Here is a 26,218-nt window from a genome sequence, read left to right on the forward strand (position 1 = left end):
AACTATCCAACTTGACTATTTTAATAACTCCCATAGGAATGAATGAAGAGAGCTGTGCCCTACATTCACAGCAGGTACAGGATTGGGGGTACTGGGTCTGGTGAAAGGTACGTTAGCACACGTATAGAGACATTCCTGTGGATATGACACAAATGGGCAGTGGTTTTTGCATATAATTTGGATTAACCTGGTATGATGTTCTTACTGACTTCCCCAGAGGCTTCTTGATATTTGAGATGGTAAGGGGCCATTTACACGTCCGCAATTTCGTTTCGCATATTGCGGACCCATTCATTTCTATGGGGCAGCATGATGTGGTCCGCAATTCCGTTCCCGAAAAGAATAGAACATGTCCTATTCTTGTCCGCAATTGTGGACAAGAATAGGCATATTCTATTAGTGCCGGCAATGTGCGGTCCGCAAATGCGGAACACACATTGCCGCTGTCCGTGTTTTGCGGATCCGTGGATACAGAAAACACGTTGCGGACGTGTGAATGAACCCTAACCGAGCTTATCCTTAAATGTGGTTCCCTGATTTCCACAGCACATGAAAACGGCAAAATGAAAAAATAGGTTGTTACATAATATATTGACGGTTTTGATGTGCTCCCCAAACACTGATATGAGGGACAAAATTGCACCTTTGGTGCCCATAAATACAGTAGGTCAAGATGAGTTTATGAAGTGCAGGCTCGGACTAGCCCACAGGGCAACAGGTGAATCCCCAAGTGGGCCCCTAAGTACGGGTGGGCTCCCAGTCCTCCACCCATTGCACTAGTTGCACATGGCCAGTAGTTTGACCCCACTACATATGAATAGGCAGCTTACAGAATCTCAAGCAGCAGTTTATTATTATAGGTGCATTGGGTGGCAGAGAAGACTTCTAGGCAAAAAGGCACTCCAGCCGGTATCCTTTTCCCCCCCAGATACCCACCTTCTGAAAGTTGCTGTAAGGACCCCATAATCAATCATCTGGAGCATCTTGCTATCATGTGAGAATGTAGTATTTGCATGTAGCGGTACATTGGGCCCCCAAAATGAATTTTATTGCTGGGCCCCAGGCACCCCAGGTTTCCAACACAACTACACAGTCAGGTTTCTACATGCAGCTCTGGAAGCCAAAATCAGAAGTGGATCATAAAAGGATCGAAAGTATAAGGCCTCTTTTACATGGGCATCACGTGTGAGGGCCGGATAGGATGCGGGTGCATCGCGGGAAAACCGTGCGATTTTGCCTGCGAGTGGGGTGAGTTTTGTATGCGATTGCGTTTGTTGCGTTCTTCAGTTTTTCCCGCACGAGTGCAATGCGTTTTCCACGCGCGTGAGAAAAAACTGAATGTGGTACCCAAACCCGGACTTCTTCACTGAAGTTCGGGTTTGGGTTAGGTGTTCTGTAGATTTTAATATTTTCGCTTATAAGATGGTTATAAGGGAAAATAAAGGCATTCTTAATGCAAGAGGGATGGAGGGGAGTTTTATTAAACTCACCTATTTCACTTGTTCTAGCTGCCCAGCTCATCTTCTTTCTTCTTCTTTGAGGACCTGGGAGGAAAAGGACCTTTGGTGACGTCACTGCGCTCATCACCTGGTCCATCACCATGGTGATGGTCCCCATCCCTATCGTCTTCTAGCAACCATGCGTGAAAATCGCACCGCATCCGCACTTGCTTGCGGATGCTTGCGATTTTCACTCAGCCCCATTCACTTCTAGGGGCCTGCGTTGCATGAAAAACGCACAATATAGAGCTTGCTGTGATTTTCACAAGTGATGCGTGAAAATTACAGCTCATGTACACAGCCCCATTGAAGAGAATGGGTCCGGATTCAGTGCGGGTGCAATGGCTTCCAAAACTGCATCAGGAAACCTGACCGTGTGACCATATCCTCTGGTGTTTTCAACTTTCACTAGACTTTTGTCTAGAATTTCCCTTTAAATAACTATTCCCACAAAAATGTTATTCTGTTGCCCATTAGAAAGGCACATGATTTAAACTGTAGTGAAGCTATAGCTGTGAGTTATCTGATCCTCTCTGATCCTCAGTTGTGGCATGTGACCAACACTCTGACTCTCCAACTAACACAGTGTCTAATGTGTGGACAGGAAGTCAGTTCATCTATTCATTCCTGTGAGAGTGACAATGAGGCTTCCATACGAATGCATGGAGAAACTGACTTCCTGTCCACACATAAGACGCTGTGTCAGTTGGAGAGTGTTGGTCACATGACACAGCTAAGGAGCAGAAGGGAGGATATAACTCACAAATACATTCATTGGTAAGAAGATTGTATCTTCAGGACAATTAACATCACGTATCATGTTAATGAGAAAGAGAATAAACATTTTTGTGGGAGTGCTCCTTCAACTACGAGATCAGCTTCTTTCATTAATGTTTTCATATTATCTTCACATTCCCCTCCCCCATGCTTATTTCACCTATCCGGAATTATACAGTATGCGGAAATGAAAATACAGTAATACAGTACACATCACCAAGTAGATGGAAATATTTATGGACACTTTTTCACACCATATTGAAGTAATTACAATACCATGGTAACTTACCAGTAAGTCTTACCAGTAAGAGAAATCTCTAAAGGTTTCTTTTTTTTTTTTTTTTTTCAATTCCTGCTGAGTTTTTTTTATGCCTCTGGGAATCTGAGGGACTGAAACCTTGTAGGTGTGTGTTAAGAATAATTCTAGGATCCAAGCCAGCTGGTCTGGATGGGATCCAAAGCATTACAACACATTGTTCCTGAGGGCACTGCGAGGTCTGTTAAGCTCCATACATGCTCTATTAAAACAGATGCTTAGGAGAATTTCATTGGGGGCGAACGTCTGCTTGACTTCCTGATATCAAAAATGGAGCACAGATAGCTCCAAACTACTACTGTATACTATGCTATACAATACTGTAACAGCAGCTAGATCAAATTATGAGCAATACACCTTAAAATCACATGAAAATATACAACAAAAAATAAAGTTATTTTCCGCATCAAGAAATCATTTAATTTCCAGATTCTCCAGACCACAAGAATTATTTCTTCTGAAGATACAAAAAAAGTCAACCTCTGATCCTCTTCCGGTTCATCTCTGGGTTCACACCACTTTTAAGGTGTCCATACAATAGCTGGTTCAGATAATGTAGGCCACTTTTAGTTGGTAAAGTTGGGATTAGAGAAGAGCGAATTATTGAAAAGTTTCGATTCGGCTGATTCGCTGAATAAAAAAATAATAAGAATTGCTTCATGACGAATTACTTCATCACGAAGCACATTTTTTGGTAAGTAGGGGGTGCAATGACAGGGAGCTGCGATAATGCCGACCCCCGTCATTGTACCCCTCAGATGCCGCATTCATACATGAGTGTAAAAACTGTGTAAAATTAACATTAAAAAAATGTAAATCAAACTTACCGCCTCCATTTGCTCGCGATGGGCCGGCCGCCGCCGCCATCTTGCTTGAAGATCTGGCACGAAATCTCGCGAGGTGACATCATTACGCCGGCCAGCGTGGTGACATCATAGGCATGGGATTTTCGATCTTGCCAGCCCATCGTGAGCGAATGGAGGAAGTAAGTATGATTTTTTTGTTTTTTTACACTATTTCAGATTAAATCGATTCGCTAACATGAAGCATGAGGGAATTCAGCTTCGAGGCGAATTAAATTTATTCTGAAATTCGGATCGAATTCCACTTTGTGGGATTCGATTCACTCATCTCTAGTTGGGATATTTAAGCCCCACCATGGGAACTCCCACCCCCCACCCCTTTCAGCCCAAGGACAGCCCAGATTTGACAGTTTAGTGTCCTGGGTACTTTGTAGTCTGGACGTTCGTGGACATTTGCACCCGTTAACCCGATGCCTGCGATTATGTCCCCACACACAGGCACGGTCCTGGGCTTCTTCATTCCCCCTGCCAAAAACTTTGCAGCAGTTTTTGCCACAGTTCCACAGCAAAAACTACAGGCATTACGCATGGATTTGTCCTATGGAAAAGTCTGCAGACTTCACTCTCTCCATTGAAATTCGCAGGCAGGGGGAGAGCAATGGCATAAATTGACATGCAGCAGATTTCAAATCTACACCACAGGTTAATTTATTTTACGTTTTTTGTACACAGCGTGTGGATGAGGTTTCCTAAAATTGCACCCACTTTTCAGGTACTGTACAATGCTGCAGATCTACTGCATGGAAATCTATGACAGCAAATCCACAGCCATTCAGTCACGTGCGGGCATACCATCAGGGTATGACTTTTTTTTCTGGTAGTTTTCCCACAGGCTTCTCTATAGGACTTCAAAGACTGTAGAAAAATTGCTGCTACAAGTGTGACAAAAAAAAAAATGCCAGCAAAAATATCTTCCAGAAAACCTATATAAAACTACTTAAAACATCCAATTGTTTAAAAAGCTTAAAAACATGGGGGGGGGGGGGTTATCAAACTGGTGTAAAGTAGAACTGGATTGGTTGCCCATAGCAACCAATCAGTTTCCGCCTTTCATTTTTCACACCCCATTGCAAAATTAAAGGTGGAATCTGATTGGTTGCTATGGGCAACTAAGCCTTTTCTACTTTACACCAGTTTGATAAATCTCCCCCAGTGTGTGTGAAGGAGACCTGAAACCTTCTGCACATGGTCATGATCTATGGATCTATATTACAGCATCCATAGAAATCAATGGGCCATAGTGTTCATTTTCATTAAGAATCAGCAAAATAAATAAACAAACAAACAAATAAATAAATAAATTATCCATCATATGTTGCCGTACAGAGGAGATATCTTCTAGATGGCTGCTTCAAAGGAGAGGACAATACTGTTCATAAGCACCATACTATTACTATGGTTCATGTAGTTCATCATGGAAGGTAGAAGAGAAGGTAGGGTGGAAAGTAGGAGAGAAGGATGAAAAGAAGAAAGGAAGGATGGATAGATGGATGGATGGAGGAAGGAAGGAAGGTTGGAAAGAAAGAAGGAAGTGAGGAAAAAAGGATGGAAGGAAGGGAGGGATGAGTTAGAGAGAGAAATAAAAAGAAGGAAGACAGTGATGAAGACAGTGATGAATTACAGGTACAGCATTCACTGAAGTCAGTTCTGCTATTTCTGCTCCTGATTAGGTTTCTGGTGGTGAATCAGGACCCAGTCTCTATCTTTCGGATTATTGATCCTGTGCCTACATGTTACGAAGATGAACATCTGCAAAGATTTTTATATTCTTGCTTCCATGTGTTTCCTCCAGGTTTTTGACAGTTTCCTCCCACAGTCCAATTTGGTTTCATTTCAACTTTAGGCTGTCATAATGCTTTGCATCCCATTTATTATGTGCCTGGTGATAAGCTGTCTAAACTCAAGAAAGAACTGTTTATTCCTGATAATTGCCTACTGCTAAGCTGAAGGCAAATCCGAATATACAGATGTAGCAGGGTTAACACACAAACGCTTATCTCAAATTTCCTAACTCATCGCGTTATCTTGAAACAAAAGCCATTGAAAAGCAATTGAAGGTGTTTGCTTAACGCATTTACTTTAGATAACACCGGTACATGGAGCAATCATCTCCTCTGTATGGGCATGAGCGGTTACCTACTGTAGTTGCTCATCTCCATTGAGAATCATTGCTTGCTGGCAGGAAATGGGGATTTAATGTGCCATTTGTAAATTCATCGAGTGATCGATGGTACATTTACCCCGGGCAATTAACAGGAATGAGCACTTTTAAAAACACCGGTTTCCAATAATTGTTCTATTTCTCAGTCAATGTATCAGGGCCTTATGTTAATCTGGCTCACCTAATTGGTGTCTATGAAATTGGCCCTTCTTTGTGTGTTTGAGCTTAACATAGAGAGATTAGATTGTGAGCCCCACTGGGCACAGGCATTGATGTAAGTAATGGCTATGGGCATAACTATAGCTATAGCAGCCATAGCACTTGATATGGGTCACAGAGGTTGGGGGAGCCCAATCCAGTGCCACATTGTACCTTTTTGTGGGGAATAACAATATAGTGGCTTTTTGCTATGAAGTGTTTTTTTTTATATATATAGTGCTATTATACATGCCTTTAATTATTGCTACTTATGCTGCTGCTTTAATTTTATTACATCACAACATGGCGGGGGTCCATCTTATTTTGCTATGAGGCCCTATGATTATCTCTAAACTGTTGGATATATTTTTGCTATATAAGCAGTAAGCTGATAAATCCTCATTTATTATAGAGATTTCCGGCTGTTGGGACTTTTTGGGGTAACTTGTGAATTTAAAAAATAAAATAAAAATAAATCTGACACTGAAAGTAAAGCCCTGGCCACAAAACATCTGGCCACTGCTTAGTAGATGCTATTTACCGGGAATTGCACAAACTCCCTTAAAATAGCTAAAAAATGCATAAAAATGTTGGCCCATTTTTGGGGGCACCTTGACACATCATAAGGCACACCCTTTCCCAGTATATCTGTAAAGAATAAATCAAGGCAACTGGACCCACTGTACACTTCTTGAAAACGTTTCACTCGTTCTTCCAACAAGCTTTCTCAATTCTGAATTGAGAAAGCTTGTTGGAAGAACGAGTGAAACGTTTTCAAGAAGTCTAGAGTGAGTCCAGTTGCCTTGATTTATTCTTTACAGATATATATAAATAGAACCTTCACAGACCTTTTCCAGTAGTTCATCTCTTTCAACAAGTCACTTAAAGGGGTTATCCGGTTTTCTCATATGGATGACAATAGCCTAAGGATGGGTCATCAAGATCAGATCGGCGGGGGTCCGTCTCCTGGCAGATCAGCTGTTTGAAGACCCTGCAGGGCTCACCCGACTACTGAGTTCTCTTCACTATTTACCTGCTCGGCATCGACATTACTGCAGCAGAGTAGTGTAATTACGGCTGCTCCGTACCATTCACTTGAATGGGACAGAGCGTACCTACAACTACTCCATCCCATTCAAGTGTAGGGTGACCTGAGGATAAGTCGGACAACGCCTTTAATAAATGTGGTTCAAAAAATGTACGCTATTTCTTTGGGTTCAAATCACACCAGAATTCTGGTGTATTCTCTTTAAGGCTACTTTCAAATCTGCGTTTTCCTTTTCGGTTTTGAGATCCGGCAGAGGATCTTAAAACTGGAGGAATTGCTTCAGTTTCGTCCCCATTTATTGTCAATGGGGATGAAACTGAACAAACCGGCACGGAGTACACCAGAATACATTCTGTTCTGTTTTGTTGCGTTCCCATCCTGGACACAAAACCGCTGCAAGCAGCGTTTTTCTGTGCGTCATGGGACACTGATCAAGACGAATCCGATGAGAAACACAATGTAAGTCAATGGTGCCGAATCCATTTTTTCGGACACGAAAAAAAAAAGGATCTGGCGCCTATTGACAGTGGTTTTAGTGACCGATCCGTCTTGTTCGTTTTCATTTCGGCGATAATACACCCTAGATCCGTTCTGAATGGATGCAGACAGTTGTATTATTGACCGGATGATCCCCTGATGGATCCAGCAAAAATGCAGATGTGAAAGTAGCCTAAATCATAATTGTGTTCCACAATCATTATAGCTAAGCATGGCAGGACACTACTCACTGTTATGGCTTCCTTTAGAAGATTTGCGTCATTGATGAAGCGGTTACCATTGTAATTATCAGGGCTGACGTCATGGTTATGTCTGTCTCCAGTCCAGAGTGTATGATACTGCATGTGTGTTTCACTGGAATTGTCTATAGATTCTGTAGAAGAGCCTGTCTATCATTATGGAGTTTAGGAAGTTACCCAATGTAGGACGTGATGTCATTGAAACAATTATCACCGAACCCTGGTGCTAACAAACTGCAGATGCGCCTCTTCTGCCCACGTCCAAATACTGAATTGGTATACCGAGGGCTTAACGTTAAAGGGGATGTCCCATTAGAAAATACATTTACATTTTTCAAACCAGCTCCTGGATCTGAATACTTTTGCAACTGCATGGAATTAAAAGTTTATTACAGCCACTGAGCCATTCCCTGAAATCTATCTGTATAGCGTCACCAAGCTGCCAGCTTGAAATAAATCTAAGGCTGAGCTCACATCATGTTTTATGCCTCCGTTTGACGTATACGTTGCAAAAAAAGGATACAAAAACTCAGCACACCACGTTCCTGCATCCTGCACAGTCCAGTAAAAAAAAATATATATTTTTTTTACAATGTTAAAAAAAAGTATACTTATTTTTTTACAATGGAACTCCATGGTGAACGGATGCCTCTGTATGGCATCAGTTTGAGGCGTCCGTTTTGGTGTATACGTTTTTTGTATACATTGAAAGGATGGAAAAAACATGATGTGAACCCAGCCTAATAAATCTAGCAGAGGAATTGCAGCAAAGAAGGGAGATCTCTTGTGAGGCACAGGGATGGTTCTATCTTTGTTAGAAAGAGCTTATCGTGTACTATATGATGTCTGATTTTTATTTTATTACATTACCCATCGGTTAACCCCTTCAACTGTTCAATTACTGGCAGTGCTATGAGCGGTAGAACTACACACGACGCCATAGACGCTAGCACTTGTAGTTTCATGACAGCTATGGATACATTCACGCGGTGTACGGGGTTATTCTTTATTCTGGCAGCAGGTTATATCCTCCACTTGGTTACACCCGAAGCATTGGATAAATATAAAAATATTGCATTTGACTTTCATTACCTTAGAATTAAGTTAACGTGTCACCGCCCATATGATTTTAATAAGATCTTTCTTGGTGAGATCATATCATCAGACCAATGAATTAAGATAAATATAGGCCATCTATTATGAAGGGAACATATGGAATAACTGGAGATCGCACCAGCAATCCATGTAATTGGGTGACTCAAATTGCTCAGCCACAGTTAATACTTTAATGGTCCTGTTCTGTAGCACATTGCGTCTTATATGAATCCCGTCCAACGCAGTCTCCAGGGGTTATATTATATGTACCGCCTCACATAAGTGAGAACTCAAGCAAATTATTTCCAAGATACATCAAGCAATTTTCACACTTTTACAAAAGACACCCTGTCACCCCATATTTTAGGCTAAAGTGTAATTCTCGGACACACCTACATTTTGTTAGCATCTACCTCAAAAACTAGCGATGAGCGAATCGAAGTCAAATGAATTGACTCCGATCCGAATTTCAGGAAAAATTTGATTCGCCCCAAAGCCGAATTTCCTCTCACTTAGGGGTAACAGATCAATTTTCCCTGAAATGGCAGGGAAAAAAAACTCTTAATCGAAGATACCGGGCGGAATCTCGTGCGCGTTGACGTCTGACATCACCAAAGCGGGGGGTGTGATGACATCTTCACCTCACAGTGCAAGATTTTGTGCGTTGTCTACGCAATCAAATGGATAAGGTTAGTATTTTTTTATTTTCTACCCGGTTAACCCCTGAAAGCCCTGAATGTTAATCTCACATGCCACGATCAGAAATAAACGCATCTGATGGGTTCAATGATGGGGGTGGTGCGATCTCCATTCCCCGTCATTGGGTGCACTACATAGAAAGAAATGTGCTCAATGACAAAATAATTCATCATGAAGCAAATTTTTTTGTGATGACCACACAATTGTATTACCTGCAAGACCACCAAGAAGACATTAAGAACTATCTTCTAGGGACATAGTAGTCTCAAAGAAATATATGCACACATGATGGAACTAAAAATATGTCACAGGAAATATGGTCTGAAAAAGGGGTGGTCTTCTAAAAGAGGTAAGTGGAGAGCTTCCACTGTATATTGATATTTAACATACTATATGTTATGCAAGCGGGTGTGGACCCACAGCACCACTGACCAGCTATACCCTGGAGAGGCGTGAGTAAGTAACCACCTGGTCTTAACTAGAGCCCCTGATGGTCAGGATTGGCTTGGGCTGTTAGGGTAGTCACCAGGTGCCACTCCAGAGCAGTCCCATGGTCAGTGGCAGCTGACCTGGGGGTCAGAGATACTGGTGCAAAGCACAGAAGGGAGAGACGTAGTCAGAAAGTCAAGAGTCAGAGCAGGCAGTAATCAAGCAAAGCCCATAATCGAAGTCTAAGGTCAGAGGCACAGTCCATTTATTTGAGAAGCGGGGTCCAGTTAACAGTAAAACAGAAACTTCTAGTGACCAAGATTGCTCAGGCGACTTCCTGAGACAGGAAGCGCCTTTAAATACATTCTGCAATCCAATCATTGGCTGGGGAGATAGAGGGCGTGTACGTGCTGCCTCACAAAGTAGGAGAGACATGCCTGTGCATGCCCTAACGAGCAGTACAGGACTCTAAGCAGGAAGAAAGCTCCGGCACGGAGCGCAGATACAACAGTTTAGGCTACCTGCTGCCCGTGCTTGTCAGCATGGTGCACGGAAGCAGGAGGGAATGAGGCAGCCTGGCACCCGTGTCCGCATTTAGGGGCAGCAGCGCAGGCACAGACCACTGGGCTAACACTATAGTATTGGTGCGGTGTCATAGTCCCATGTCAAAGTGTCGGACTATGCGTCAGCCATTAAGGAGATGGCTGTTAGTGACAATGATCAGTTTCTCAAAGCAAATCCACATGTAGATGCCTAAACCAGGGTTACACAATAAAATTGTTGGACATCGGTCTTACACTGGATGTAGGTCTTGTCATTAGCTAGTTGAGAAAATACAGATGAAAATCTTTTAGGCAAATATGTCCCAAGAGGGCAATAAAGAAGTAAAAAACATCCTTTATAGAAGCTACCAATAGCCGCAGAGAGGTTTAAGGTGGGAATGACCCTGTTTTATAACATTCATGCGGTCACCATTACACCCAAAATAATTTGACTCATGCTTTTTAATTCAACACAAATCTTCAGTACATCAAATGTTACAAATCTAAGAAATTGTAAAGAAACTAAAATGGAAGCTATTAGGAAAAAATGCCAGCAAACTCAAAAACTGCTACCAGTTATCCTTCACCATTATAGGTATTAGCAGGATGTCCGTGACTGGTAGGGACCCAGGTTACGTCTGCAGAGTAAGAATGCAGAAAATGGATGCTCACTAGTAGCAGACCTATAAGAATGACCAAGTGATACAGAAGAGTAATCAGCAAGCAGAGTCAGAACCAGCAAAGTTGGTGCAAACCAAATCAGTAGACAAGGGGTTAATCCAGAGACAAGCAAATCAGTTCACCCGGAGGGTCAATAATAACCAAATCAGCTTAGAGTAGTACAATGTACAAATGAAGTAGCAGGAGCAAGGATACATATGAAATCACAGGCTCTGACTTAGAGTCATTTCCCAATTTAAATCCCTGGATGATTGGCTGCTGTGTCAGAACCCTGATTGACTCAGTGCACCCTCTCTCTTATAGGGCAACCATTCAGGGCTTGGCCACTCAGCAGGGCAACCCTCCAAAAACAGCCATATGACTGGCACATACACTACTCCTGTTCTCCCCCAGCACCGCTGTGGACTGGTGGCTGCTGGGCTGAGATGATGAAGACAGAAATAATGTCAATAGTAAAAAATGCACCATGTACACACATCTATTTTGCAATTATTCAACCCTGAACCAAAGCGACTATAAAGAATTGTATGGTTTGAAATACCCATTTCGAACATCATACTTGCAAATTCCAAATCAATCAAGGGAGGCCCCATTCATGACCCCCATCTACAGTATTAGCGATAGAAGAAAGTTGCAGAGCAGCACAAATGGACCTCTTGAGTCTTGACCAATCCGGAATGCACCATCCGCGATAGGACCACAGATCCACAGCAGTCCCAGTAACAGTAGTAGATAGCAAAAAGGTTCACAGCAGCATGTCCGGTGTGACTATTTATTAGGAACCCAGAGTGCACACACAAAGAGATACGATGCAGTAGCCTTTATCAAGTATACAGATACAAAAAAGTGGGCAATCATATATACACTCCTGTGACATAGTAAAGCCAATCAGCTGAGGGCTCAATCAAATCAACACATAGTCAAAAAAAATGGAGGGTCACTCAAATATCTGAGTAAGATGGACAACAATAGGGTTTATTATATAATAAAATGTCAAATAATAAAATGTCATAAAATGAGCATATAAATAAACATCATACAATACAATGTGTAAACGAAAACATAAACATAAAATGACCGTCTCAATGGATGGACTGGCAGATAACCACTGTAAGGTGACCTGATGAAATTGCGTTGGTACCATGCCAACAAAGTCAATGTACAGATAGCAAAATCAATGATGAAATATTCAAGTGGTTCATTCCATATAAATTGAATAGGTGGTAGTTAGTACGTTAACGCTCCCTGGACGGTGTTCAGCTTCTTAATCTGCCGCCCGGACCTAACACGGCGTCCCGTGCGGTCTTGTGGTCAAACAGCGGCGTCCTACGTGACTCAGCGGCGTCTCACGTGATCAAGTAGTAACCATGTGACCGGTGTATAGGATAATGCGTTCCACAATGCGCTTTAATGGAAAACTTCCGTAGTAGTGGTTAAGTGGTGAATGATGCGTTCCACTATGCGCTTCAATGAGGAACTTCCGCGGTATGTTTCACTTGAAGTTAGAAGGGAAGACACTTCCGCCATGAAAAGAAAATTTGAAAATGAGTCGAAGAGACTCACTACCATCGAATTGCACGCTGAGAGAATACTATAAAGCACAATACTATAATACTATAATGCTATAAAGAATACTATAAAGCACAACAAGTGCCCAGGGGTTTAAGATCACATCTCCGCCCTAACCTCTTTCCCAACAATGAGGAATTTTGTAAAAAGTTTGAGTCTGTTAACAATAAACATTCCTTTGAATTGATATTCGGTCATCGAATATTTGCAGAAAGAGGCTAAGAGCATCAAGAAAATCCTTGCCACTCTGGAGGTGCAGATCCAGAGTCTGTTGTCTGCAGACAATTTTGTGGCTCACAAAGAGAAGACCACTCAACATGTCCAACGACACAAAATTGAGATTGAAAAAACCAAAAGAGATAAGTGGCACTGTGATCTGGAGGACTACCAGTCTGGACGGATATATAATTGGCAAAACCAACAATCTCGCAATAGACCCCCAAGAAGGCGGGGTAGAAAGAAGATATTTGATCAAGGTCACTTTGGCTTTACAACAGGTGATTCAGAGTCAACTGATGAATCCACCAAGTCTGTTTTTTTAGGAAGATCTCACGCAGCAGGAGGAAACTACGACGTGGCAGCAGAAAACATCACAGAGTCCAGAAAAGACCAGCCTCCACTCATATACTCGGGTTACAATCAGGGAGCACGGGAGAGAGTGACGAGACGTATGCACAAGAAGTAAATATTCTGGTGGTGAATATATAATCTATTGAATTGAACAGCGACGAGATCAATGTCTTGGGACATGGACTGTCTTTTTGCCTCATGGCAAATACTGATTTGTTCGAGATGGAACTTGATTTACAATGTTTTTTCAGGCGGCTTAGATTAAAAGCATTTTTTGATAATAATGTCAGCAACAGGGGTACACCCAGCAAAGAAGTTAAGTAACAAGAGCAACTTCATGCCTCCACATAAAAATCATATTGTGGAATCTTATATCCAAATAGTCACCAAAGAGATCAGAAGTTTGCAAAAACATAGCAGGCAGCTACATTAAAATTCCTAACATGTCATATAAAGAAAGGGAAGCCCTCAAGGCACAGACACAAAACAGAGACATCACTATCAAACCAGCCGACAAGGGGGGAGCTGTGGTTGTTATGGACACGGACAGATACATAAGGGAGATACATAGGCAGTTGGGTGATGTTGAGGTTTATGAAATACTGAAACAGAACCCTAAATGGGAGATTGCCAGGGTGGTGACGAATATTGTTGACACAGCACGTGCACAAGGCATTATTGATTCAGACTTATGTCAGTTTCTTAAAGTACCGTTTCCCATCACCCCGCTGATTTATGTCCTCCCTAAGATACACAAGCGATTGGTTGACCCTCGGGCAGACCCATTGTGTCTGGCAGGGGATCTATCTTCAGCAATATTGCCATATTTTTGGATAGACTGCTCCGTGTCCACGCAACCTCAGCTCCCTCCTATGTCGGAGACACGGGACATTTTCTAACGAAATTAAGTGAGATCACTTTACCAGCCCACTTTTATCTGGTAAGCTTTGATGTGGTGTCTCTGTATACGTCCATTATGCATGATTATGGATTAAATGTCGTCGATGTGGCTCTGGCCGGCACGGGACTCACTCTTGATGCGTGCCATTTTGCCCTCGACCTCCTAGAGTTGGTCCTCAAGAGGAATTATTTTCTCTTTGGCAACACCTTTTACCAACAGATACGCGGTGTGGCCATGAGGTCCAACGTGGCACCAACTTATGCCAATATTTTCAATTTCATCAGTGGATCCTGTGCTTGTGGCGCTATATCGACGACATTTTTATGATTTGGAGTGGCTCGATAGACTCCTTGAATGAGTTCCACCAACATCTCAACAATGGGGTACCCGGACTTTAATTCACTGTGACGGCCTCTTCGGAGGAGTTGCAGTTTCTTGATGTCTGGGTATACCTGGAGGGAGGTGAGTTAAAAACTGATCTGTACAAGAAGCCCACATATAGGAACAATCTTTTAAGATATGACAGTAGTCATCCACACCGCATGCTTGACTCCTTACCTTGGAGCCAGATGCTGCGTGCAGGACGAGTGGTATCTGATGACGATATGTTCATGAACCGCATTGATGAGATGTGTAATAAATTCTCCAACAGAAGATATCCAGGCAGGTTGCTACACAGGTCGAGGATCAGGGTCTCCTTGGTTGACGGAGTGTCCACCTTTCAAGCTTCTCCTAGGAGAATGAATGTACAAACCGTTGGGACACTATACAAATCGTGAATAAATACTGAATGCAATGATGTGGAGGTGCCAACTTCTAATATTTTATTCAGAATAGAACATAAATCACGGTAAAAAAGTTTAAACTGAGAAAATGTACCATTTTAAGGGAAAAATATGTTGAATCAGAATTTCATGGTGTCAATAAATCCCCAAAAAGTTGGGACAAGGCCATTTTCACCACTGTGTGGCATCTCCCCTTCTTCTTACAACACTCAACAGACGTCTGGGGACCGAGGAGACCAGTTTCTCAAGTTTAGAAATAGGAATGCTCTCCCATTCTTGTTTAATACAGGCCTCTAACTGTTCAATCGTCTTGGGCCTTCTTTGTTGCACCTTCCTCTTTATGATGCGCCAAATGTTCTCTATAGGTGAAAGATCTGGACTGCAGACTGGCCATTTCAGTACCCGGTTCCTTCTCCTACGCAGCCATGATGTTGTGATTGATGCAGAATGCGGTCTGGCATTATCTTGTTGAAAAATGCAGGGTCTTCCCTGAAAGAGATGACATCTGGATGGGAGCATATGTTGTTCTAGAACCTGAATATATTTTTCTGCATTGATGGTGCCTTTCCAGACATGCAAGCTGCCCATGCCACATGCACTCATGCAACCCCATACCATCAGAGATGCAGGCTTCTGAACTGAGCGTTGATAACAACTTGGGTTGTCCTTGTCCTCTTTAGTCCTGATGACATGGCGTCCCAGATTTCCGAAAAGAACTTCGAATCGTGACTCATCTGACCACAGAACAGTCTTCCATTCTGCCACACTCCATTTTATATGATCCCTGGCCCAGTGAAAACGCCTGAGCTTGTGGATCTTGCTTAGAAATGGCTTCTTCTTTGCACTGTAGAGTTTCAGCTGGCAACGGCGGATGGCACGGTGGATTGTGTTCACTGACAATGGTTTCTGGAAGTATTTCTGAGCCCATTCTGTGATTTCCTTTACAGTAGCATTCCTGTTTGTGGTGCAGTGTCGTTTAAGGGCCCGGAGATCACGGGCATCCAGTATGGTTTTATGGCCTTGACCCTTACGCACAGAGATTGTTCCAGATTCTCTGAATCTTCGGATGATGCTGTGCACAGTTGATGATGAATGATGCAAAGTCTTTGCAATTTTTCGCTGGGTAACACCTTTCTGATATTGCTCCACTATCTTTCTGCGCAACATTGTGGGAATTGGTGATCCTCTACCCATCTTGGCTTCTGAGAGACACTGCCACTCTGAGAAGCTCTTTTTATACCCAATCATGTTGCCAATTGACCTAATTAGTGCTAATTGGTCTTCCAGCTCTTCGTTATGCTCAAATTTACTTTTTCCAGCCTCTTATTGCTACTTGTCCCAACTTTTTGGGGATTTGTTGACACCGTGAAATTTTGAATCAACGTATTTTTCCTTTAAAATGATACATTTACTCGGATTAAACGTTTGATCTGTCATCTACGTTCTATTACAAATAAAATATTGACATTTGCCATCTCCACATCATTGCATTCAGTTTTTATTCACGATTTGTATAGTGTCCCAACTTTTTTGGAATCCGGTTTGTAGGACGTATCCCGTTTGTATCCACCTATGGCACTCACAGAGCTGACATAGCACAGATTTTGAGAAGGGAGTGGCACATTTTACATTGGGGCCTACCTACAGTAAGCGAATTTGACAATCCGCCATTGATGGCATACAAACGGGGCACTAATTTGCATGACAAGCTTATTAAGACCGACATAGGTGATGTTAGGAGAGGGGGCCGGACCTATCTGAAGCCCAGATAGACAGGAAATTTCCCATGTTTGGGTTGCTGTAATTGTGGGAACATGCTAAAAGGGAACACTTTTGTTCACCCATACAGTGACAAGAAATGTAACATTCCATGTGGAATTGTGTTAATAACAAAAAAGTGTGAAACAACTGAAAATATGTCATATTCTAGGTTCTTCAAAGTAGCCACCTTTTGCTTTGATTACTGCTTTGCACACTCTTGGCATTCTCTTGATGAGCTTCAAGAGGTAGTCAACTGAAATGGTTTTCACTTCACACGTGTGCTCTGTCAGGTTTAATAAGTGGGATTTCTTGCCGTATAAATAGGGGTTGGGACCATCAGTTGCGTTGTGGAGAAGTCAGGTGGATACACAGCTGATAGTCCTACTGAACAGACTGTTAAAACTTGTATTATGGCAAGAAAAAAGCAGCTAAGTAAAGAAAAACGAGTGGCCATCATTACTTTAAGAAATGAAGGTCAGTCAGTCTGAAAAATTGGGAAAACTTTGAAACTGTCCCCAAGTGCAGTCACAAAAACCATCAAGCGCTACAAAGAAACTGGCTCACATGCGGACCGCCCCAGGAAAGGAAGACCAAGAGTCACCTCTGCTGCGGCGGATAAGTTCATCCGAGTCACCAGCCTCAGAAATCGCAGGTTAACAGCAGCTCAGATTAGAGACCAGGTCAATGCCACACAGAGTTCTAGCAGCAGACACATCTCTAGAACAACTGTTAAGAGGAGACTGTGTGAATCAGGCCTTCATGGTAGAATATCTGCTAGGAAACCACTGCTAAGGACAGGCAACAAGCAGAAGAGACTTGTTTGGGCTAAAGAACACAAGGAATGGACATTAGACCAGTGGAGATCTGTGCTTTGGTCTGATGAGTCAAAATTTGAGATCTTTGGTTCCAACCACCGTGTCTTTGTGCGATGCAGAAAAGGTGAACGGATGGACTCTACATGCCTGCTTCCCACAGTGAAGCATGGAGGTGGTGTGATGGTGTGGGGGTGCTTTGTTGGTGACACTGTTGGGGATTTATTCAAAATTGAAGGCATACTGAACCAGCATGGCTACCACAGCATCTTGCAGCGGCATGCTATGCCATCCGGTTTGCGTTTAGTTGGACCATCATTTATTTTTCAACAGGACAATGACCCCAAACACACCTCCAGGCTGTGTAAGGGCTATTTGACCATGAAGGAGAGTGATGGGGTGCTGCGCCAGATGACATGGCCTCCACAGTCACCGGACCTGAACCCAATCGAGATGGTTTGGGGGTGAGCTGGACCGCAGAGTGAAGGCAAAAGGGCCAACAAGTGCTAAGCATCTCTAGGAACTCCTTCAAGACTGTTGGAAGACCATTTCAGGTGAAGCTCATCAAGAGTATGCCAAGAGTGTGCAAAGGAGTAATCAAAGCAAAAGGTGGCTACTTTGAAGAAATATGACATATTTTCAGTTGTTTCACACTTTTTTGTTATGTATAGAATTCCACATGTGTTAATTCATAGTTTTGATGCCTCCAGTGTGAATCTACAATTTTCATAGTCATGAAAATAAAGAAAACTCTTTGAATGAGAAGGTGTGTCCAAACTTTTGGTCTGTACTGTATATAAGGTTTATATGCTTTCTTTATGTTAAGGTGGATCTAGGATCTTTCAATGGTCATGTGACGGTCACGTGTGCCGATGACGCGCTACGCATGTGACTTGATATGCGAGCGTTAATTGGCTGTATGTGATGTAGCTACGGAATTAGGTGCGGCTGCATCTTTGATTTCTTTGACGGCGGCACGCCCACATCAAAACGTGATGTCGTCACTGACATGCGCAATAGGTTTGTTGAGACGCCGACTTGGGATATTAACATAGCTGAGGCAATTGGATGGTATTCAATGAGATATCTGTTACATATTGCTTTTATCATTAACTATAGACAGCCTGATTGGAGCTCAGGCCATTTTAATTGTTACACATGTGTTGATTTGATTGAGCCCTCAGCTGATTGGCTTTACTATGTCACAGGAGTGGCCACTCTGGTGTATATATGATTGCCCACTTTTTTGTATCTGTATACTTGATAAAGGCTACTGCGTAGCCGAAATGTCGTATCTCTTTGTGTGTGCACTCTGGGTTCCTAATAAATAGTCACACCGGACATGCTGCTGTGAACCTTTTTGCTATCATCTACAGTATTAGTCAGAGTGGACAGCACAACAGCTACAGAGGACATCTCAGGCTCTGGAGGAACAGACATGTCCATGTGTGAGCTGCGCAGGAGCAAATACATTTCAAAGGATAATATTTAATGTTTGACTGCTCCCATAATGGCTCTGTAGGTTCCACGTCAGATTAGCGATAGTCTCTGGTGTCCTGGCAGCAGAACACTCTGTGATGTCTGAAGGCGTTTGGCGAATGTGCAGATACTGGCAGCGGTTATTGTTGAGTGCAGAAGAGGAAGCAGCCCTCAAGAACATTGAGCCCTCCTTGGATTCACTGCATGCCCATTAATACTATATTGTGCTCTGCAAAATAATATGTTCATGTTGCCTTAAATTCATTGATTGCACCATTCCATAATAAGTAACACAGATAGTCATAAACATGGGAAAAGTTGTCCTGCAGTTCACATTTACAACTGGGCAAAGTTATTTTTAAACAATGTCTATGGTCATCTCTACACTGACCAAATATTACATGAGTAACCCATCCCTCCCTCCTTTCCAGAATCTGAAGGTTGAGTCAACGCCATAATACAGACCCAAACAATCTTAACACTGAAATCTGCAGCCAAAATGATTGTTCAATAGCATTTAGCATATTATACACCAAGCGATGATCTAATGTTATGATCATCTTTTGTTCTATGAAGGACATTACTTCATCGTATTCTGTCCAGGAAATTGGTTAATGATTGCTGGGATGTGAAGGATCAACAAAGCCAGTAGTATTTGTAAGTGCAGAGACCTCTTAGCTCTACCTGTAGGTCAGTGTAGTATTCATGTACCTAAGGGCTCTAGATTTTAGAACAACACCATTATTAGTCATCTTCCTGGCTGATTAAATTTAGGATATGCCAAAAATGTCTGGTAGATGTTGATCGGTGGGCATGCTTGGTTGTTTCTGTAACCCCCATAGATCTCTTTTACTTCTCTATTATTAGAATGTTACACTTTGCATGCAGCATGGTCTAGGTACACTGAGACTATATAGTAGAATAGTTTTCCCAGGTTTGAGATTTGCAGTGAATTCACATTTTAGGCCTTATTCACATCAACGATCACACAATTTGGTCTAGCAAATCTCTGACTGAGGTCCCTAAGGGAGCCTGTGACACAGATGTGAACCATGCCTTAGAAAAGATCATTTTTGTCACAGGGAATGACTCATCATGAACAGCTTTTGGTCAAATTTTCAGCTTTTTTTACAGTTTGTAAAGACATTGGGAAGGGGGGAAGATTTACTAAGAAAATGCGGCACAAAAGTGGAGTTCATGCCGTGCGCCAAATACAAGTGATTCAAGATATCTCAAGAGGAATGGAAAATAAAAAAATGTCATTACTGTGTAAGGCCTCATGCACACGACCGTTGTTTGGGTCCGCATCTGAGCCGCCGTTTTGGCTTCAATGGGGCCACAAAGGATGCGGACAGCACTCCGTGTGCTGTCCGCATCCGTTGCTACGTTCTGTGGTTCGCAAAAAAAATATAACATGTCCTATTCTTGTCCGCAAAACGGACAAAAATATGCAGTTATATCAATGGCTGTCCGTGCCGTTCCACAAATTGCGGAACGCACATGGATGCCATCCGTGTTTTTTGGATCCTCAGTGTGCATGTAGCTTAATGCATTTTTATTTTTTTATTATTGGTCATCTCATCCCTGGATATCTTGAGCAAAGAAGAAAGATGAGGAAGAACACTTGTGTACACTTTGTTTTAAGTTTTCATTTTCCGCCTAGTTTTGAAAAGTGTGAAGGAAAAAGGAACCTGGGTAAGATAAGTCATAAACCATGCCACATTTACATTTGCTGTGATCCAAAGGTTTCCACAAAACAATAGGGTGTATTTTGCCAGCTATGAGATGGTATAACAAAAGGTGTCTAACATGTTTAGCTAGTTAATATTTGCTGTCATATTTTGATGAATTAAGTGCAGTATGTGCCACATTCTTACCGGCTCCTAAATGTATGCATCCTGCAATACTGCTGAAAAACGGGAAGTCTTTATCATTCTGTGCGCCCTTTACAGAATACAGTGTCATGGGAATAGAGAGGAACAAATTTATTCTAAACTCAAATTCAAGAAAGAAAAATTAAAATTGGAACCCAAATTTTGGGTGATTTGATTTGGGCAAATATCTCAAAATGGCCATTTTTCAGATTAGAAAAATGCCAAAAAGTGAAGCTTCTTTTGAACCATTTAAGAAAAAAAACATAAAAAACACCACAGTGCAGCATGCTTTTAAAGAGGCAGTTTGTTACCACCAGCAGCCATCTGCTTACCCATAGCCCTATATATCGCTGTCAGTTTAAGTTAACTAATACTGGCTTGGCGTTAAAGAGCTTTAAATGAGTTGCATACAGTCCTCGGAGACCCTAGAATGTCATCCACAACTTTTCAGGGTAATTGGAACACTTTCAATTTGGGTTGAATTTATTTGTGCCCGAATTGAATTGCCTGACCAATTCAGCCAAATCGAATTTCTAAAAGTTCACCCAATACTAGATGGGACTGTTAACTAGTCTGATACAAATGCACTGGTCTAGTGTTTACTATATTGGGATTCCTAGCATAAATTGTGTACTAGGCCCCATTTCAGATTGATGCATCCTATAATTGTACCATTCTGGTCAAATATAGGAATGAGTTTAGGATTGTTTCTTCTGGTGTCCAAAAACTTTTCTTCTTTGCTAGCCTCAGCAGGAAGGATGAGCTGTATACAATCAGTGTGTGAAGTGGTTTAGCTGAAAACATTACTAGGCCAAGGCAGAAGGTCTTTGGACCATCTCAGGCACAGGACCAAGGCGTGACTGCTATCTCTCCATATTTTATGTCTATATTCCTGGCTCATCTTAATCCTCTCATCTAGAAAATGTTCTCCTGTGTGTAAAATTACATCTTATCGATTCCAAATTGAATTCTATGACATGTTCTCTTACATCTTGATCACTTCCATTTGCAAGTTCTACAATCAGACAGGCAGAATAGGGAGACAGGGCGAATTACAAAAATTTGCACCCTGTTGCTATTTATGAAAATGGTTGTCTGGTTGACTCCTTAAAGTTAAAACTGAAAATAACTGTACTTGCTATGCAGCCTAATTACGCCTCCATATAATTATTTTACTTTGGCAGCCTTAGGCTCTCCAGCTGTTTGGGGGCAAGTCTCAGAGGTTATTGTAACTTCAGTTTTAAACATGCAGTTGTACAATTTCTAGGTGTTTAATAGATATTAATATAGGCTGGTATAACTATATTGGCTGTCCCTACATCAGACTGGCACTGTGGCAATAAGTTTAATATCTGCCTATGTTTAAGCCTTCCATTTTTTTGCCACCTGGAGCGCTTGGCTTCTTAAAGTGTCCTTAGAAAGTAACGCAAGGACCCCAAGGGGAACACAGTGTGTCCGCACAGTATCACTGCTGCTATCACTTTACTTATGGAGTGGAATTTACCGTCTCCTATTCTTACTCTGCATGCTTTGGCAGCAATGTTTGAAGGATCTGCTCAGTCAGCAGCTCAGAGCTCGCAATATTTATGGTAACTCATTAAATCCACATGATGTATTTCAGCTATAAAGTTGGCCAGCATGACTGGAATAAACAGTGTACTGTAGGGGATATGGAGGCCTGGGATTCATTGTCCTTCTGACACTCTGTGTCCTTAAAGGTCCAAACATCTGAGGTCATGATAAGTAGAACTTTCCAGGGGAGATAACACTTCAGAATGTTTTTAATTCTGCTGATTGAAACTGTGATAATCTTCCTACATCGTGATCAAATAACATATTTTTAGTATTACTTGACTTTTCTTGGTTGCTGTATAAGGACATGCTAACAATATGGTACTAACAGCAAAATACAGTCTTAAAATACAGATTCCGGGGATTCCAGCAGTTAGCATTGTACTGTTGCCAAGAATGCATCTTTCCTGTCCCTCAATGGAATGGTCGTCCATGACTTGTCACCAGGGACATAACAGATTCTTAGCTTGTTCTTAGATTGTCAGAGTGGTGGCCATTCCTTCCTCAGTGTGTCAGCAGATTTATAGCTACCTAATGACTCCCAGCACCTGAGAGAAATCATAGTAACATAGATTGCATGGCAGAAAAAAGGCATGTGTCCATCCAGTTCAGCCTATTATCCTGCAAAATTGAAAGAGGAAGGCAAAAAAAACTGTTGTGAGGTAGAAGCCAATTTCCCCCATTTTAGCAGGATAAAATATTTCCAGACTCCAAATCTTAGAATAACTCCCTGATCAACGACCCCTCTCTAGTGGCTATAACCTGTAATATTATTACGCTCCAGAAATACATCCAGGCCCCTCTTGAATTCCGTTATTGTACTCACCATCACCACCTCCTCAGGCAGAGAGTTCCATAGTCTCACTGCTCTTACCGTAAAGAATCCTCTTCTATGTTTGTGTACAAACCTTCTTTCCTCCAGACGCAGAGGATGTCCCCTCGTCACAGTCACCGTCCTGGGGATAAATAGCTGATGGGATAGATCTCTGTACTGACCCCTGATATATTTATACATAGTAATTAGATCTCCCCTCAGTCTTCTTTTTTCTAAAGTGAATAATCCTAATGCTGATAATCTTTCAGGGTACTGTAGTTGCCCCATTCCAGTTATTACTTTAGTTGCCCTCCTCTGAACCCTCTCCAGCTCTGCTATGTCTGCTTTGTTCACAGGAGCCCAGAACTGTACACAGTACTCCATGTGTGGTCTGACTAGTGTAAAGTGGTAGGACTATGTTCTCATCATGGGCAGCTATGCCCCTCTTGACACACACGATTATCTTCTCAGCCATATATCACCTAATTTGCATATTAAAAAAAAATATAGCATTTCCTAGAGATGAAAAAAAGGCCACAAAGGGACAAAAGGGTATAAGTGCCTTACCGAGTGTTGGCAGTCAATTAGTAGCCATAAACCTGCTGACAAACTCCCTTCAATAGAGATGAAAGGGAGTTACAAAGAACTTCAATGGCGGGAAATAAATCACTGGTTTGCATAGCATGACATGAGCAAACCATGACTGAGGTAGACTAAGGCTGACTTGTTCTAGATATTTGGGGGTCTTTCCAATATGGCATTTATGATGGCAGTGTATCTTATGTGTAAAACTGTGAAAAGCAACATAGAATGCCTTTTTTCCATTACTAATACAGTATTCCACTATAACAGTAGTGAAAAGGTCTGACCTAGGTGCGGTCACAAATGGACTTGGTCGGACTTCTTGCTGTTGTACTGACTACACTGATATTCATTTAGTACATTAAATATGCATTATTAATAAGGGCTGACAGCTAAGTTTGCCAAAGTATCATCTAAGGTTAGGTTGTAAAAACATAAGACTTTGAAATATTCACCAAAAATGTAGACTATTCTGTGTATAACATAACAGACATACTTGATATGGTTAGTATATGGCATACTTTATGATGACTACTTTCATACTGCATTTTGCACTGTCCATCAAAGGTATACAGCAGAAGGATTTTCCAATGTTTATATATAATGGTTACTGTCTTATGTAACCTGATGAAGGGGTATTTTAGGCCCCAAAATATGTTTTATCAAGACCAAAATAAACGATTTGGAACAGAATATCCATCTTTACGTTGGTCTGCTTTTGTACCCTAGAGTTGTCCTTTGGTGTGATTAGGTGTTAAGCCAGTCACCTGAATCTTCTGTGTGAAGCATTGCATTTCTTCCCCATGAGGCGGGCAGCTGGTGGCATTTGAACCACTGATTTTGATCTGACGCTGTACAATAGAATTGTGCCTATACTTGCACAACTCTCTAAGGTGAGCTTTGGGACACTTCCTTGAATATACTGAACATACTCACCCTATAGTATACTTCACCCTATAGTATACTGTTATCATCTCCTAATAGCCAGATTTGCACTCTGCATGGAATAGTGTAGTCTTCTGTGCTATACCTTGCAGCAAAACAATGTATACTGATGTACCACACTGACAGAGGGTGAAAATACACTCTTTTGGCCTTCATCAGGTAAATAGCGGTGTGTAGATTGTGGCCAAAAGCTTTGAAACTGACACATTTTGGTTTTCATAAAATTTGCTGCTCCAGTGTTTTTAGATCTTTTTGTCGGATGTTTCTATTTACAATTATAAGCATTTCATATGTTTTTTTAACTTTTATTGACAAATACATCAAGTTTAAGCAAAGACAATATTTCCAGTGTTTCCAGACCCAAAATTTCAAAGTTTTGTTCACAGAGATACTTAGTTATCAGTTTTGCCTTGTGACTTTATGGTTCATTATGCAGGAAAAAGCATTGTTCATCACAAAATTGTTCCTGGATCATTAGGAGAAGTTGCTGTTAGAGGATGTCTTGATACAGTTCTTTATTCATGGCAGCATTCTTGGCAAAATTGTGAGTGAGCCTACTCCCTTGGATGAAAGGCAACCCCAGACATGATTGGTCTTAGGATGCTTTCCTGTTGGCATGACACAGGACTCCTAGCAGAGTTCACCTTTTCTCCTCTAGACAATCATTTTTCCAGATGCCCCAAACAGTCTGAAGGGGGCTTCCTCAGGGAAAATAACTTTACCCCAGTCCTTTGCAGTCCAATCCCTGTACTTCCTGCAGAATGTCAATCTGACTTTTTTAAATTTAGACAAAAAAGGCTTCTTTGATGCCCTTCTTGACACCAGGGCATCCTCCAAACACCTTCGCCTCACCTTGCATGCTGATGCATTCACACCTGCCCCCTGCCATTCCTGAGCAAACTCTGCACTGGTGAAGATCTTATTCCAAAGGTGAATCATCAATAGGAGATGGTCCTGGCATATGCTGATCTTTCTTGGGTACCCTGTAGCCTTCTTCACAGCAATTGAACCTCTGACCTTGAATTTTTTGGTGTTCCGATAAATGGTTGCTTTAGGTGCAATCTCACAAGCAGCAATGTCCTTGCCTGTGAAGCCCTTTTAATGCAAAGCAATGATTACTGCATGTGTTCTCTTGGAGGTAACTATGGTTAACAGAAGAAGACAGTGATTTCAAGTACCCCTCCCCTTTAAAGCAACCAATCTGCTCTTCTAATTCAATCATCATGACAGAGTAATATCAGCTGCCTTGTCCTCGTTAACACTTTCTCCTGAGCTAACGAGAAGATCACTGACATGGTGTTAACATTTTGTGGAAGGGCTGAAATGCAGTGGCATGTTTTTTTTTGTGAGTAAGTTAATTTTCATGGAAAATCTTATCACTCTTTGTAACAATCGAGAGTTAATGCAAATTGCCACCAAAAAAACGGAAGCATTAAACTTTGTGAAAACCAAAATTTGTGTCAGTCTCAAAACGTCTGACGTGACTGTAGATACATGTGATATACATCA

At 41.8% G+C, this 26,218-nt stretch overlaps 1 protein-coding gene across 2 annotated transcripts in view; it reads left to right on the forward strand.

Moving 5' to 3' along the window:
• ANTXR1 (ANTXR cell adhesion molecule 1) overlaps positions 1-26,218 on the forward strand; it is a 207,805-nt gene that overhangs the window by 22,786 nt on the left and 158,801 nt on the right. Inside the window, exon 2 of one of the 2 annotated variants that reach the window (XM_044279269.1) lies at positions 24,494-24,657. The exons of the other annotated variant lie outside the window; for it this stretch is intronic. The gene's annotated coding sequence lies outside the window, so the exon portion shown is untranslated. The remainder of the gene's footprint in view (positions 1-24,493; positions 24,658-26,218) is intronic. 2 annotated transcript variants of the gene reach the window in all.

The sequence above is a fragment of the Bufo gargarizans genome, chromosome 2 (assembly GCF_014858855.1).
Source record: "Bufo gargarizans isolate SCDJY-AF-19 chromosome 2, ASM1485885v1, whole genome shotgun sequence".
NCBI classification, from domain to species: domain Eukaryota; kingdom Metazoa; phylum Chordata; class Amphibia; order Anura; family Bufonidae; genus Bufo; species Bufo gargarizans.